The sequence below is a fragment of the Malaya genurostris genome, chromosome 3 (genome assembly GCF_030247185.1).
Source record: "Malaya genurostris strain Urasoe2022 chromosome 3, Malgen_1.1, whole genome shotgun sequence".
Lineage (NCBI taxonomy): Eukaryota > Metazoa > Arthropoda > Insecta > Diptera > Culicidae > Malaya > Malaya genurostris.
Window position 1 is genome coordinate 242,651,160 of NC_080572.1, and position 13,021 is coordinate 242,664,180.

The 13,021-nt window shown below is 35.9% G+C and overlaps 1 protein-coding gene and 1 long non-coding RNA gene across 2 annotated transcripts in view; one reads left to right on the forward strand and one right to left on the reverse strand.

Moving 5' to 3' along the window:
- The window catches only part of LOC131438878 (fringe glycosyltransferase), a 391,338-nt gene that overhangs the window by 315,730 nt on the left and 62,587 nt on the right, over positions 1 to 13,021 (reverse strand). The window lies entirely within an intron of this gene.
- LOC131438885 (uncharacterized) lies at positions 3,167 to 4,619 on the forward strand. The gene is made up of 3 exons (XR_009231006.1): positions 3,167 to 3,738; positions 3,803 to 4,226; positions 4,281 to 4,619. It is a non-coding gene; the product is annotated as an uncharacterized LOC131438885 (long non-coding RNA).

Sequence of the window (13,021 nt, forward strand, 5' to 3'; positions counted from 1 at the left end):
TGAGTCATTTCATTTATGTGAAGATAAAGAATGGAAAGGTGAGACGTGACAAGGTTGATTTTAGCAAGCAGAAATCTTTTACTAACTTAACTTTCGCAAGAGAAATTGATCTTAAGCATCTCATCAATGCAAATCACTCGAGTCTCTGGTATGCCGGAAAGTACCACTTACTATCCGAACCGACAAAGGAATAGTTATCAGAAGTTGTTACTTTCTACTCGCGGCTGCATTCTTGTACACAATTAATTCTTCATTATCTCTAATAGTGAAAAAGTAAAAGTAGCATGATGGGTTTCCATCAGGTAGCGGTGAGTGCAGCGCTACTGAATACCGCTTACAACCTAGGCTTAACAGCCAGCACGCTGTGACTCTGGGAGCATAAGCAATAGTTCGAACAAACCTTTCATTCTGATGATCAACTAGCTGTATAGAGATTGAGAAGAATATCCATACAGTGACGAACTCAATGTGTATAAGAATTCTGTCGCAAACAGAAACTGACAACTTCTGGTAACCTTTCTTTTACCGGTTCGTATAGTAAATGGTAAAAAACCTTTTTCGGTACTTTCCGACATACCAGAGACTCGATTGATTTGCATGAATGAGATGCTTAAACTCGACCCCTTTGGTTGAAGGTAAAAGTTAAGTCACTAAAAGATTTCAGCTTGCTCAAATGACCATTGTCACGCCTCACCTTTTTGTTGTATATCTTCACATCCTTGCTCTACCTTAAGTACTAGCATTTTATAATTCTGATTTTATTTACTATTCTCATATTACTATTATTTTTCGTTAGAAATTTCAGGTGGGTAACTACCTACCTTTGGAATTTTCGGGTGGGTAGTACTACCCGATCAGAAAATAGTATCAAAATTATATTTAAATTGTTGATTATTTTGATTTTTTTTATATCAGAAACTCCTACAAATGAAATATAATTTTTTTAACTGAAACAAAATTATATTAAAAAAATATCAAATTTTGATTCGTGTTAAATAATATGAATTTTATATATATATATATATATATATATATATATATATATATATATATATATATATATATATATATATATATATATATATATATATATATATATATATATATATATATATATATATATATATATATATATATATATTGTATTATATATAACCGTAATTATTCTCAAAATGGTATATTTCGAATATGGCTATAACAACATCGCTCTCATAGTACACAAAGCATCATAGGTTGATCTGCCAAAGTTTTAATTTTAACGTTTATTAATCAACTTGAGTTCTTGTTTTACAGAGTGATATAAAATGACGAACACAAGAGGAATTAATATTTACTGAAACACTGACGCATTGTCTGACTGTGTTGTTGAGCTTTCTTAAACATTTTACTGTGGACAATGTATATTCGAACATATTATCATATAAGATATCGGTTTCCAGTTTTTGTCCGATTATGAAAAGTTCGTTGGTCGAATCAACAAGAATACGGAGAACACGGTAGAACGATCCAGATAATTGTATGTAGGAATCATCATATTTGACTTTAGAGCATGATGACATCGTGCATATGGGAATTCCATTGAACTTGCATCTTCCAACATCAGAAAAAATTGAAGTATTTACCTCTTCGTGTATTTCTACATCAGCAGATATGTAGCTGTGGTTTATTGGATTGAATGTTTTCTCATTCCAAGTTTTCTGTCATAAACTTGAAATCCATTGCATAGTGTGTGTATCATTACTTGTGTTGTGAAAATGGCAAATTCTATTCAAGATGTACTTGTTAGACACTTGAACGACAGGATGATTATTAGATGAATGAAATCCGGCCAACATTGCGTTTCCATTCTCGTAAGGAAATAGAGAGTAGTTCCAAAGAGCTGCTGAAATTTTTTTTATTTTGCAATAATTTTCTAAGTACAAAAAAATCTTATTAGGAAATAAAATTGTAGATATATTGATTTTTGAGAGATGAAGATGTGTTTATCCGATTAGGTAGTGCAAAAACAGTACTATTGTCCTTCACAGTCTTCTAACGAACATAAAAGCAAAACGAATAAAATACCAGTATACTGGTCGAATCAAACCGATGCAGAGCAATTTTACCCGTCTTTTATTGCAAGAATTAGACTGGAATGATCAATTAATTTTTTCCCATTGTTGTTAAAACACAAAGAGAAAAAGCACCACCAGTCGTTAGTCTGGTTTGTGTAATACGCTAATTACCTAAAAATGTGAAGATGTACTATGGTGGACTCTGGATAGGTTTCTACACAAAATGAGGTAGCGGATGATAAGAGTGCATACATACTGAAGCAGTGTTGCCATTATGCTAAATACATCGAGCAATGAAGCGAATACTTTTATTCTCTGTTTTAATTGACTGACATTATTTGTACCTTATGCATACACATATACGGACATAGGCATATTCTTATCTAGACGAAGCGATTCGAATGGTATGTAACACTCGACACTGCCGGCCTCGTTTTAAAAGTAAGTTTTTAAAGTCATTTTACAACCTTTTTGTATGAGAATGGAACAAACGAGTAATGCAATCACATATTGTTTCATTTTTCGCCTCATGGAACGCTCTATACCAAAACTAAAAATATTATGTGAATGCGAGAACAAATATACACTGATATTTTATACTGGGTTATACAGATTTTCTTTTAAAATATTTGGCATCTCTGGTACATTGAGTTGTGAGAATATGCAGAAAAATTGATCTGTCGTTAAGTATGGGGAAAAAGTACATTAATAAAGCAACTCGAATGCTAAAATCAGCCGCAAACGAAAAGAATTTACTGTTTTTAAAAAAAGATCAGGTAAGTTTGTATATTCTTCTGTCAATTCAAAAAAAAAATTCTTTGACATAACCACAATTTTGAAAATGTATGGAGATAAATTATGATGGTGATAATTTAGTTTTATATGCTTCCATATCAATTCAACTTCAGTGCTTGAAAACTATTGCTACTTGCTCACCAATTGAATCTTCACAAAAACGGTTTTTGAGATCATCACAAAATCATGGAACTTCTTTGGATCCTCCACCCCACGACGTAATTGAGGTTAGTAATTTGCTGGTAAACAGGAAGTTTGTTATTTTCATCGAGCAAATATTTTTGCCAATCTCTTTTCATGCTTCAAGTGTCAAAATATTTCGTTCAATGTATCACAAGGATTAGATCGTATTAAACGCAAACAGGGAAACAAGATTTGTTCACTGTCAAAGCAAAAACAATTTCTTTCAAATGTAACAATTATTGAATCATCATGGAACCAAGCTTCGTCGTCTGACATTCATCATATACCATTAGTAGATCCAAAAATGTACTCTTCCCAGAATCTAGGGCATAGTAACGAGCATCCACCTCCAGTCGTAACTGTTCATGGAACACAAGTGCAAATTCCCAAACGAAAAAAAGAAAAAATGAAGTGGTCAGTACAAGCCAGCGGAACATCGTCGCAAGATGAGTCTAATTTAATGGATATAGAGACCGTTAAGTGCGATAATCTTCGAGCATTAAAATCTCCTGTCTCTGGACCACGACTAAAAGTTGACGCTGATACGGATCCATCCCCAATAGCATGTAACGAAAATTTGTCAACTATCGCAGGGTCAGGTGACCGAAATCGGTACAAACCAGGCATAATTAAATGCACTTTGTCAAAATCACAAAGAAAACCAGAATCAATAATCGACGAAGATCTGCTACGTGATGGTGAACAGGTATGTTGACATCATGTATAAAGTGATTGTTCAATGTATATTTAAATGTTTATGTATGTTCTAGTCTGAATTGTCTGAGAATGATGAATATGATATGGTAACCAAACTTACTTTGAGAGTAAAAAAATTGAAAGCGTTGTCGCTCAGATTGAAAAAACAATGTTCAGAATCAAATCGCAGATGTCTACGACTAACTGACTTTCTCAACATTTCGGGTAATACAAGACAAAGATTTACATATATTGAAGGAATGCTGACGGAAGATCAACTTGAAGCTTTTTCAAGAAATTCAAAATCGGACTACGTATTTGTCAAATTATTAATGTTTGAAATATGACAAGAAGGTTTCAAAGGCAGAACAATATATGGGCGAATGTCAAACAATCCACGTGGAAGGAAACCTATCTTGGGTAACAGTAAATCTCATTCGATTACATCCTATTCAACGTCGGTTCCTCTAGAACCAGATAAAGTGCAATACATCTATGGTAAATATAAAATTTCAATGTATATATGGCATTATCAATTTGTATAATTTTCAGATCGCTTGTATGAACACCGTATGATGAAAGGCGATTCTCCACTAGAAGCCAATGAAGCGGCAAGAAATTTCAAGGATTTAATAAGGCGTGTTTTGGCGTATTACAAGCATAAGAACACACATTCGCTTGAGCCTTAGGTTGATATTCATATACAAGTAGCATGTTCTGACCACTAAAGATGAATAGAGGTAGAAGCAGTGTAAAAGAAATTATAACGACTGAAGCACCGAAGGATATAAAATGGGAACAAAGAAGAACTTAACAAATAAAATAATTATCCAAATAGTTAGAGTAAAAACACTGATGAAATAAAGAGAATACATATCCCAAAATAATAAATTAGTTTTCTATACTAGAAAGAATTTCTGATTTTCGTTGATACAATGATTTAATTTTCAGATATAAATGATACTTTTCCTAAGATGTAACATTACAAAACTATATCATTTATTGGTATAATAATTTTATCAAAAGCAGAAACAAATATGATATTTCGTGAAGAAAGGTTCTTATATATAATCAGATATAATCGATACATATTTTTGCTATAAACACTTGATATTTTAACAACTATCCATAGTGATTTTAAATCAAAATGAGATATGTTTTAATGTCTTGTTACAATATCTTATTTTGGTATAATTTTGATTAGATTTTCTGATCGGGTACCCACCGTACCCACCTCTTTCACCGGCCCTGATTTCACTAGAGTGATGCACCGTCGTGTAAGTTTCATGTGTAGACTGTGGATGCACCGGCGAACAAAGCACAAATAGGAAAGCGCACCTGATTCCAGTGTCAAATAGACGGAATTTGAATGTGTGCTTGTGGTTCTATTCGCATGAATCGCTCTCACGCGCTCTCGCCTCAATACACCTAAGTGACCACTGTGATTTAATGTTTAAATTTATTGCTATGAAATTTTTTTTCGCTGCAAAGAAAAAACTAATTTCAACTCTTTCTCTTATGCAAACCGTACTCCAGAGTGCTCACTGGCTTGTACACTTCGGTGAAAATATCTGAGTCCACCTCAGAGAATTTGAGAACTCTGCTCAAGCTCATTTGGTGTGATCCAGTGCTAGAGGTGAAAGAAAACAAACACGCGCTCTCATGATGCGTGTACACTTTATATGACAGTGGTGTATATGTGTGTGAGAGAGAGAAGAGCTCACGTTGATGTTGTCAGTGCAGTTACTTTTCGTCACACAGAGGAGACGGACATCTCTGCCTATGTGGAAAGTAATCGCATAGCTGTTCCACGTATTAAAAAGCACGTTGTAGTTACAAAAAAAATGTACAGGTTGCATAATTTTTTTTTTGTGGCCGCACTATCAATATTTAGCAATGGCAGTGCATGCAAAAATTTAAATAATGTAAGATAAACTGTCTTCGATTCCATGTTTGAATATAGCCGGTACGATATTTTCTCTTGGATATTTTGCGTTTCAATCTCTGTTTCTCGCCAGAATTCCGCTTCCTTCAGAATCAAACGTGTTGCTCCCATTTATACTAATAATTCAATCCTTCGAAGCAACAACTTTAGGAAAAGATTCAGCTCTAGGCATAGGCTAAAGCTATTTCCAAGTAATAACAGCGAGAGTTATGTTTTTCTGTGGGCGAAACAATATTGCATCTTTTCTTTTAAATTTCACTAAATATTGATAGGAAGCCTTTGTAGATGTTGTCTAGCGTGAATCCTACCCGAAAATCGAGTATCATCCAATTCAAATGAACATACTGGCACCCCTCGTCGATTTTTCAGTCGCTACTTGCAATTTTCAACAAAAGAAAAAGAAAAAAGAACCAGAGCGAATGCCAGACTAGTAAAGCATCAGCAAAGTAACCCATTGAGTCTCTTTCTCACTCTCTCTCTCTCTCTCTCTCTCTTTCACCTTCTTACTCACTCGGGCCGATTCGACAACGACGACGACGACGACGACTCGTTTGCTCTATTCAAATATCAATTTAATTTACTGACTCATTGTCCATTGATGCATAAATCAGTTTTCGCGATCTCTCCCCCGCTTCGTCTTGTCGGACCCGTAGTCAAGACTGGCATACCTACGTACGTAAGTACACACATACATTGGAGCACCGTTGAGGTGGTGGGTAGACGATCGCAGATTTTCCCCATCCCGACGCGATGTTGGGCTCATTCATTTGTAAGCCATATTTGTTGATTGTACATTTTAACACTCTTTCGCCGATTCCGCCGACCCTAACTGCATCGGACCGGACGGCAATTGCACACGACACTGAACGGGAAAAACAAGCAATACCGAGGACACATGCATGCAGGAAGGCTTTCGCGTGAAACCGAAAGTGTGCTGCCGCTGCGAACCAGGGCGCGCTGATCTTTCCTGATAACGACTGACCCCAAGGTTCTCGAGATCCGTGGGCTGTGGGCTGTGCGGGCATCCGTCTCAAAATTAAGATTTATGTCCTCATTGAAATTTTGCATTATTTGTATATAACTCATGTTTCTGGATGTAAAAACGGTCACCGAGAGACTTGGTGCTTCTTTGCTTAGTTTGCAAAGAAACCCGGCATCCAGCAGTGAAAACGGAGCGATATCACGATTCTTGCTTCCCCCGGCAACGGCATCTTCGGGCTCCAACAGGGTGACACTTCGAACAAATGAAGCTAGCACGCTGTAAACATGGAATTATCTTGTACCCACACTCCTCGGGACGGTCGGTGTCAGCGGGCGTGATTTAGAGGATACCGATGGTGTTGTCGGTTTGGAACCGTCGATGCTGATGATGATGATGGTGATGAATGAGAGCATAGATGATCCTGATCTGATAGACTCCACATAGAACACAGGCAGTTGGCACTGTGTGGTGCGTTGAAGTATTGCATGTCGACTCGGGCCAACAGCTGCATCGAGTTGATTGCTATCCGGGTGAGCAGCGAATTCAAATCGGTTCGCAAAGCCGCCGGCTAAAGGCCAACCATTAGTGCTACAATTTCAATGTACGTGTCTGTGCTCACTCAAAGCTCAAAGCTTGAGCAGGAAATGGCACTCGGCACTATTTGCTTTGGTTTTGTTCTGTTTCAAACCAAACCATGTACTCTGCCAGTTCGCGATAGCCGCTGGGCTGACAAACTGACTGAACCGACCCGTTCTACATCGTCTCGGTATCTGATGGTGTCTGATCCTGCGCGGCACGGTACTGCCCGGCAAGACCGTCTTCTTGCGTGTTTGTGTGTGTGTTTGGCTCGAAATGCAAATAACAAGAATTAGGTTCAATTGCCACAGAGCCCGTTTCGTCATCCGAACGCCAATGTCGATTGTATCACGGGGCAAATGTGTGCGATGCTATTCCGGGAAATAGGACTTTTTGGTACGAACTTTCTTTTCCCTATCGAATGAACAACATTCAAAGCAAGTGTTTCGGGGTTGATTGTGGTCGTGGGTTTGCTGCCGGAGATTGAACTTATCCTTTTCCTATCAGAAACTAAATGATTTTTGAATTTTTACATTAAACTTTTTCAGTCATAATGAGAAAATTGTTGTTTTCGCTTGAGAAAACTGAAACTGCTAGTTTCATCAAACAAACACTTTTCACGAAACTGTAAACTGATTGGAATTTTTGTTAAAACTAGGTTCGAAACTGATTTCGAACTGAGTTAGGTTAGGTGTGGGATCATCGAAAACGACAAAAATAAAAACATTTGGTTGCACTGTGACGATGAACTAAGCATGCCTACCCGAGTAAAGTCTAACATCAAAATGAGAACAAATTGAAATCTGATTATGAAAGCAACATCAGATTGAAATCCTTATATGATATCGACTCGTCAAATTTTCAATTAATACCACATTATGTTATCATTTGCTGAATATTATGAAAATATTAAATTCAACAACTTAGTGAATCCATTGAAATTGAGCAAATTTCAAGTGGCAACACAAAATGCAAAGTTAAGTTTCAATGGAAGAATTATTCCTTCAATCCTATGTTGCCTTTTACAAAAATGCTTTGACATCCTGCCGAGATCCTGCAGTTGACCCCGCAACCATAACCGCGAAGAAACGATTTTTTCAACTTTCACGCAAATAATGCTCCTTCTTTTTAACCACGAGAATATTAGTTTCAAACCACACGTCTATGAGGCATTAGATAAATTGGCGACCATCGGTACCACGTTTGTCTGAAGCAGGTCAATCTGAATAGTGGCTTTGACATTCCCATCTCGCTGATCGTCTGCCGTAGAAGGAGCTTATTCCAGAATTTGTTATGAGAAATATATTTGATGTCATCGATTTCCTTCTAGATACGTTAAGTTTCCGATCCTGTAACAAATTTTTGCGTTCAGTTTGAAAAAAAATGTTCCGATATTTGTAATGATACAACGTCGCGAAGTTTATTCCAAAGTTTTTATACCATTATTTTCAGTTCATCCAGAAATCGGGGATCTGAGTAAGCATAACTTTATATCCAACAGTATTCATTGTTTACGAAGTTCGAACATCGAACATTGAATGTCTTAGATTTCAGAACCTAGAGCTAATCTATCTTCTATCTATCTATCTTCTATTTATATATATATATATATATATATATATATATATATATATATATATATATATATATATATATATATATATATATATATATATATATATATATATATAAAAATGCAGAGGTCGTTCTATTTAATCGCATCACGTAAGAACGGATGGACGGATTTAGATGATTCTTTTTTTGTTTGATCAGTTTTTACCCCCACCGGGTTCATACATCAATAAAATTTAGGAAATTCACCGGAAAAGTGGGGAAAATCCATAAAGTTATTTTGTATGGAAAATAGAATTTTCCGTTGAAAAAGTCGTCAATGATTGCTAGATCTACGATTGATGTTTGGCGCGCAACGAGTTGCATAAGTGCTTGACCGTCGAAGGAAAGAATACTAGATCGTTGAGAGAATCTTTTGGCGCGCAACCCGTTGTTTTCTGTGGAGATTTCAATGCGTACTTGATCGATGTGATTCGTCATTTCGTGCCTCACGTGCTCAAAGGTGTATCAAAATAATTGAACAAATGACATAATTGCGTAATACTTACCAAATAAATTTTGTATTAAAACCATTGTCGGTAGGAGAAAAAAATCTAATATCGTATACCAGTCAACAAATCAGCAAATTAAATAGAACGAATTAGGGTTGAAAAGTCACAACTTGTGGCTGAACACCCAATTTAAATCTTAATAATTTAATTTTAACTCATATTATTTAAAAAAAAATAGAACGAATTGACGAATGGACTATACTTGGAAAGGTTTAACGTAAAAAGAATATATCTTTTACATGATAATTTATTAAGGCGCGTGTTATAAGTGCTAATTACATGCTACTGTCAAATACGACTTCTGTAATGGAATGAAATTTTGAGGTGTTCGTGAAGAACATCAAAATTTGACAGATCAGGAGGAAACTAAAATCAATGCGGGACTTCAGTTTCATTGCCATGAATGCAGATGCAGAGTCTCATAACCATAAGTGCATATCGAAAATATGTTCTTCTTCAACATTGTGTTAATTTTTTCAACAAGAAACTCGGGCTTATGTTTTCAATAGCCGGAGAAGCAGGTAGTGAATATTAGTAACAATTTATATTACACACAATCTACCAGGTCAATTCGGTCACACGCAATGTGTAAAAAATTACTGAACATTCAAAAGAAGACAGTCAGAATTGTTTTTGGGTTTAACTTAAGATTCGTTCTATGACTCAGACTTTTTTTCCATTGCTATGAATCTATCGAGAAGAGTCTGTATACTGATACCATAAAACCATTATTTATGAGATCTGCTGTTCCTGCTTATTTTCGCTTCACTGTAACAGAAGTACTGCACTCTTTGCACATTGATTCTCTGGTCTCTCATCGCGATTCGTTGATTGTAGGGTGAGTATTCGGCAAAATGACGTTGTTGCTTGACTTATTAATGCGAATGCCTTACACACTTCGAAAAAACCTCGTGATTTTACATCTTATAAGATGTACACAAATGATGCGTCGCATTTCACGTAAATATACGTTCAAAAACATGTACATGGAATTCAATGAAATAAAAGGAAACTACTGACAGTGAGAGCGGAGACTTGATCCGAGAATCATTGGATCGCAAAGTACGTCCATTAATCGATTGAACCATGGAAGCACGCATCAGCTTTTCTTACACATAAATTCAAGCAGTTGCATTTGCTAGCCGAATAGAAATAACATTTGGAATCAGTAAAATTCAGGCTCATCCAGCATTAAGTCTTTACTAATGGAATTTTTCGTCATTTGACAAATTAGGTCCTAATAATTTACATCATATGTGAGATTAGATCCCCTGTAAAATTCTAAATTTGTGTGAGTGAATATATTTAAATGAATTCATTGTTCATTATCAAGTTAAAGAACAGTTCAATTGCTTTATTTTTTATAGAACACTAGCTGACCCGTCGAACTTCGTCTCGCCTGAAATTATTTTTTTAAATTTGTGTTTTCGAACAGCAGAGTTTCCAAACGTTAATGTTTCTTTCCATTGTTTTACTGATTACTTGGCTTACAATAAACGAATTACGACAAATTCATATCCAGCACAATAACTTCGTCCCGAAGAAGAAATATCATCAAGAATTATTGTGGATATGTTCAATGCTTTTGTTACGCAAAAACTAAACAAATGCACCGTTTACCATCTCATCCTTCGAGTCAGTGTATTGAACAGCGATTGTAGATCTCTCTCAAACTAAAGATTTGACATGTGGGATGATGGATTGGATTGAATCATATCTGACTGGTCGTAGTATGACCGTGAGAATTGGCAACTGCGTTACTCCATCATTCATCGTGAGCTCTGGTGTTCCTCAGGGAAGCCATCTAGGACCATTCATATTTCTGCTATATCTAAATGATCTGAATTTCGCATTGCAATGCATGAAGCTATCATTCGCCGACGATTTCAAACTGTTTCATCTCATCAAATATCTGAAAGACTCAAACTTCTTGCAGTCACAGTTGGATGTATTTTCTAACTGGTGCAACGCCAACAGAATGGTTATTAACGCCTTCAAATGCTTCGTTATCTCCTTCTCTCGTAAACGAACCACGATCATGTATGATTACACTATTTCGCAAGCTGTACTAAAACGGGAGGTATCAATTAAGGATCTAGGAGTGTTATTGGATTCAAAACTTAGTTTCAAAGATCACATAGAATATACCCTCTCTAAAGCATTAAAGATGCTAGGTTTCATCTTTCGCATCTAAAAAAATTTAAATAACATATACTGCCTGAAATCGTTATATTGCGCTCTAGTTCGCGAGTATGCTGTTGTTGTTTGGGCACCATATTATCAAACAGATAAGCTACGCATTGAAACTGTTCAGTGCAAGTTCATTCGTTTTGCTTTGCGTCGCCTGGAGAGATCCATTTAATCTTCCAAGCTACGAAAATCGTTGTAGACATACACTTCGATTTGCTATCTGTCCGCCGTGATACACAAAAAGCTGTTTTCGTCGCGGACCTCATCCAATCTCGAATTGATAGTGCAGATCTCCTACAACAGCTAAGTTTTGACATTCTTCGGCGTAATTTGCGGTTTAATCCCTTTCTCAGAATTCCTAACTATGGGTTCATTGAACCGTTTTCGAGTATATGTCGCGTATTCAATACTTGCTCTGATGGAATTAATTTCAATTTATCTCGTAACGCCATTAGAACCCGTTTTCTCCAAATCTTTTCCCGCTAGTTTTATTAGGATAATTAGTCAATATGAATAGTTGCTAGTTAGCTTTGTAGTTTAAATAAGGGTAATTAAAGATCTCGTTATGTATCATTTGGTCAAATGTTATTTGTTGATACAAAAGATGAGAATGTTTTATGCCTGCTGGAGAAGGAGAACCAAAATCTCAGCTCCAGCAGGCTTTTCCCTTGCTCCTAAATAAACAAATAAATAAATTAACAGATGGATGAAAAAGAGATGACCAAGATAAATACTTAAATTGACCCCACAAATTTCCAGAAGCAGCCCTCGGGGATTGTTGTTTATCATTGAATATTAAGACTTATTTGTACTGAAGACGTTTAAAATTTAATAGCAAATCCTTCGGGATTATCGAAAGTAATAAACTAATTTTGAACGGTTGTCCATAACCTACTTCACCGCTACTGATATTACTTAGTCGTGTTTGATGAATGTTCGTAGCAGGATAATGACAGGATCAATTTTCGATTAACGAATTAGCGATAAAATGAAAAATACTTGGACATTCGAAAATTCAAATTACCCTTTTATTAAATATTGTGTCCATTAACTTTGACATGAACGCTATATTCGTTCAAGAATTGTATCAAAAGGCCTCTCATTCGTCGAGCCACCACATCGGTTTGCTTAGTATTCAGTCCTGAGAATCAATATTCTGTTCTAGCGGAGTGAACATGAGGAGTGATTATACCAGTATTCTTCTTATCGTTAAAGCCAATGTATAAAACAGCAGATCTCACAACTAATGGTTCTTACATGTCACGATTTCTCCTTCAGATATGATATTCACGATTCCCATATGGTAATTCGTCAAGTAATCCAAAGTTCAAAAAATGAAATGATTTGGCTTAAGCAGCTTACAAATGTCATGAATACCATAAATATTTTCATCTGAACTCATTATTTCAACAGCAGAATCCTATCATTGATACGTAAAAAAATCGTTACATAATTTGATTTGTTCAACTCACGGCCA